General features: G+C 45.5%; 1 pseudogene; it reads left to right on the forward strand.

Annotated features, from left to right (window-relative positions):
• LOC111949699 (glutamate receptor ionotropic, kainate 4-like) overlaps window positions 1–5,000 on the forward strand; it is a 182,280-nt pseudogene that overhangs the window by 48,082 nt on the left and 129,198 nt on the right.

The following is a 5,000-nucleotide window of genomic DNA, read 5'->3' on the forward strand; positions in this document are numbered from 1 at the left end:
GTCACATTGACCCCATCCTGCTACAGGCCCTTAATCAGCTTAGGGCTTTGAAGTGTGGCGGACTGGATTTCACTCTCTCGATTAGACCCGAGGTGTGTCAGCTGGCACGACCCCCCCCCCCCCCCCAGCCCACCCTCTCCTCAACCATCACCCCCCCTCACACAACTCTCCCAACCAACTTCAGAAAATAATGGTTGACGTTTATGCTCAGCCAAACCAGTTTGACGACAGGTGTTACCCGAGAAACAGAGATAACAACGAAGACAAGTGGAGGGAGAAAAAAAACCGCCCACCAACAGCTAAAGACCTTAGTGACTCAGAACTGCCTGGACTTTGATTCTTGACAATGACTGCCAGTGTCAAAACTAGCTAATTAGCTGTTATTTTCCACTTGGTGTTTATGCCTGTTGCTGTCAATCTGCCGTTTAACGGAGAGCTCATCAAACGGTGTTGCTAATCAGCCCACAGACACATGACAGTTCCGTGCCTCGCAAGAGTTACGAAACGCTGGGAAATATTGACATTTCCATGAAGGGCCRCGATCTCACCATCAACAAGCTGTGTGAGAGAGGAACCTCAAACTTTAAAATGTCCTGTTAAATATGGCTCTGTATGAGATCCTGCCTGTGTCAGTGTGGGCTAAGGGGGAATCGATAAGGCTGCTGAGGGGGAGCATGGCCCTTCCCTTCCTCGACAGGAGGATGCCAGTCACTTTAGCTGAGGGAGGGGATCTAACCATACTACTGCTATTGCACGTAGGGGCAGAGGGAGAGGTTGTCTGGAAATGACACGGGTTGTAGTGATTGCCCTGCTATGTGACCCCTTCCGCAGCGCCACTGTAAAATAMCAATGACGGCTTGGGCTCGGCAATGTGCTGTAGCAGCAGTAGCAGTAGCCGCGGTAGCGTTAGCTGGCTGGCAGAGGCCCCGTGACGGTCGGCACTGGCCTCATTAATCACAGTGGCCGGTGACAGCCTAATAGAGCGCGGCCGAGTCATGAATATTTCCCAGCCTGCCCCTGGCTTCCTGGCTGAGAGAGAGAGAGAGAGAGTGAGAGAGAGAGAGCAAGAGAGCAAGAGAGAGAGAGAGAGAGAGAAAGAGGGGCAGGAGTGGAAGGAGTGTTGAGCTAGCGCAAAGAAGGACACCCATTAATCTGGCTAACCTGCCTACCGCTATCGATGGCCGTGTAGTTGTGTGTGCAGTCACTGCACTCATGGAGTAGTACAGTAGGACATAGAGAACCTAGCCGCAGGGGTGGAGGAGACTGTGTGGGAGAGGGGAACACTTTGTTAACAGGGAGATTTGTGCATGGGAGGTCAGCTGGTGGGCAGCAGACAGGTGGGAGGTGACAGATCACCCACACTCTATTTCTGGGGGACTGGCTCAGACAAGACCAGCGGGGACAGGGGGGTGGGGGGCATCCTGGTCAACACAACATCTTATGTTATGAATCACCTAACGTAGCATTTTATTGTCTGAATTGAATGAGCTAGAAGTAAGGCAAATAGTACCCTTTGATAGTAAAACCTGAAATGACTTCTCGGATGACATGCACCTTAGCAACCAACTCCCTATGTTTTTTATTGAGAGAGGTTAGACCAGATGTTTTAAAGGCACACACACGCCAAAGTTCTGKTCTTTCTCCAACTGTCAAGGTAGATGTTTGTGTCTCCTTGGAGAGGAACAATTATAGGATATGCTTGCTCAACGATTCGACTCTCTGCTCGGAAAATGTCATGAGTAATCTGTAATTAAAGTTGATCAAGTAAAATAATGTCTCTCTGTCTCCGGAGAGAGCTGGATGAATAAACTCTGTGGGAAGACRRACCGGTTAACTGGGGTGATGAAGTGATTTAGCCGGTTACCGGCAATGACTTGTTGTTGTTTGTTGTCTGGGGATCAAGCTGAGCAATCCTCCCGACGTGATGACATTCAAAGATTGTTTCAATACGGATTATGATATATTTACAGCTCCAGTAACAGCAGACGTCAGCCAACCTTAATTCTCCCCATCAGAATGAATAGTTGCTGTGCTGTCAGTTCTGTTGCACTTCCTCCCTACTGAAAGACATCAATCAGTAAGTGAGGAAACTGTGGAGAAAATATGGCTCCACCAAAGGCTCTAAACAGAGGGATGAGAGTGAGCTTCCTCCATTGGCTTTCCCTGGGAGGGGGTGTCTAATGAGAACAAATCAGAGGAGAGCCCTGGTCAGCTGTTTGCTCGTCTACCAGGATGAGAGATGGATGAAAGATCCCTTTCAACGGGGAACGATGAGAAAGGATCACTCAGACCCACAGCGTCCCAAATTCCCCGTCCTTGCCCATTACAGAGCTCTAGTGACACGCTGAACTGTTTATATAAGAGAGAGCGATAGACTATCGACTTTTTGATCTGTGTGGTCATATTCCGGTTAGGGTAAGTTCATGTACTGACACGCTTCCAATGCCTAGACATTAGCACCTGTCCTATCCCAAGCACTCCAGTTAACAAATGCTGCCGGTCTGGAGGGAAAACTACATTGAAGTAATTTAACTCTCTTCCATCCGCCCGTCAATCGCTTAAATCACCTGATTAATCATGGTCATTCGGGTTCGGGCCTGTTTAAAATGTATATCCATCTTTTACTGTGAAATGCCATGAAATTCTGCAAACTGCACCCATTCGGTTGTAGAGTACAGGGTTCCCGGACAGCAGGAGTCCAGCAGCCCRGTCCAACAGACTGGTGTGCAGCCAGTTGAGTGCTGTGTTGACACTGGCAACACAGCACAGACCTGTCATTGGTCCTGGCTGAGCAGTGTATTTGCATAGAGGCACAGTGTGCAGGAAGGTAAATGAGAGTCGGGGCTTTGAGAGCCCAGTGAAATGTGACGGCCTGTGAAAGGGGGAAGTGACTGGCTGCCCGGACTGAGTGGCAGGCCCTACCTTTATCTGTCTGCCTGAGAAGCAGCGTCAGGCAGTGCTACAGTGTGTGTGGCCCATGCCAATGAGGTACCTACAACATTGTAGTATCACAAACCAACTACTGCAGGCAGCAGCAGCAGCACAGCCTCCACAAAGCAAACAGACTTCACACGTCTCTAACCTTCAACGGTCTCCCTTTTTCCACGGCTAACCGAGAAACAGTGCCTCCCCGTTTGAGAATAACAATGTTATTTTTCATTAGCACGGGTTCAAAAAGCCTGAAACGTTGAAGCGACGTGGCTGCTCAAAAGAGATTGTGAAATGAAGACATCACGTACATACTCCATTTTTTATTTATGTCGCTTTGAATCATGCACAGCCTAGACACCAAATGGAAATGTATTCCCCACTGGTTGAATGCAAGGGAATTAAAGGAGGGGCAACTCCTTTTTTCTCCTCACATCAGGGCAACTCCTGCTGTGAACACTGAGCAGCGCAGTGTGCCGTCTTATGTAACGTACTAAATGTGAAATTGCAAGCAGGGAATGAAGATTGAGCAGGTTTAGAAGGCTCATCACAGATATGCTGGGTAACTCGACAGGTAACGGAGCTGACAGGCATCATCGCTGATGATGTTTGTTTCTAGGAGAAACAAACCATTAAAGGCATTAGGATTCGATGAGTTCGAACCCGCAATGCCTTAGGAACAGCTGCTGCTGTTACTGCATGTAACCAAAGGAAGAAAACAATGATTCTATGTCAATGGGTTCTACTATGATCAATGCTGGATTAAGTTGTATTGTAATGTACTGTATGTTCTGACACCTATGCACGTATGTAACGTAATATCAAAGGGAGGAGAGAAAAAAAAACAGCAAATGAACTCTTATCAAAATAGCTTTTTCTACTACGAATTAAGCTTGGTCTCTGTTGTATTGTAATTGTATTACAAGTTCAGTAAAGTGCCACTGGAAACATATTCATTACCCACTTATAATTAACCCGTATCCAATCTCTTTGAAGCAGGTTCTGAGAACTAAATGCTGGAGATGGTGTTTAAAAATATCACCTAGCAATTAATTACTTTACAATTAGCTGTAATTACAGGTCATCAGTTGAATTATTTTAGGTGGGAAGGATTTTAATGACCGTGTTATTGACAAACAAGGCATAAAAAGAACATTCTCTTTTCGGGGACCGGTCGACAATATCGATTCGCAGTTTTTTTTATGAATATGGTGTTTCTCACACAAAATGACGTATTTTGTATTTTTTTTTACTTATTCAATTACATTTTTTGGTCGTTTTTGACTTGTCAGTGCTAGTTCTCAGAAATGTGACTTTAATACTCAGAAATTCATCACAGTTTACCCTTAGGAGATTCATTGTCTACCTGCTCATAATAAYATCACTKTCTTCGTCCCTGTCCCCACAGGCTTATTAAATCTGGAGAGACTGTTACGCCAGTTCCTCATCTCCAAGGAGACACTATCGGTTCGCATGCTGGATGACAGCCAGGATCCCACACCCCTTCTCAAGGAGATTCGCGATGACAAGACTGCCACCATCATTGTGGACGCTAACGCAACAATGTCCCACATCATTTTGGAAAGGGTGAGTCTGTCTGTCATAATGCTTTACAGTGTGCTCTTTCCCGATGTTCTGAGACATCTCAGCAGTAGCTGATGATACAATAAAAAAATAAAAAAAGATCTATATGTCGATGTCAAGATAAAGTTCAGGGTCAAGGTTGATATTGAAAATAATTGAACGAGTTACAGGCTGAATCACTTACCGGTGAATGAGTGTTGGACTGAATGAATGGTAGCTTTAAACATCATACACATAGTTCGGATGTACGTACTGTAGGCCTACTAGCATGAATAAATCATGGGATATCTGTATTTGAAGAGTAGAATGGTGTGCAAATACAATTAGAGGAGATTGTGGAGTGGCGTTGGGCTTAGCACTTAAAACACTAGAGTACCGAAGAGTAGCAGCAGAGATGGGAAATATTGAGAAATTAAAACCAATGCTAGAGATAGGAAATAAAGAGATATTAAAACCAATGCATTTAGCTTTTTAAGAAAAAGATCTCG

Source organism: Salvelinus sp. IW2-2015, linkage group LG22 (genome assembly GCF_002910315.2).
Source record: "Salvelinus sp. IW2-2015 linkage group LG22, ASM291031v2, whole genome shotgun sequence".
In the NCBI taxonomy this organism is placed as follows: domain Eukaryota; kingdom Metazoa; phylum Chordata; class Actinopteri; order Salmoniformes; family Salmonidae; genus Salvelinus; species Salvelinus sp. IW2-2015.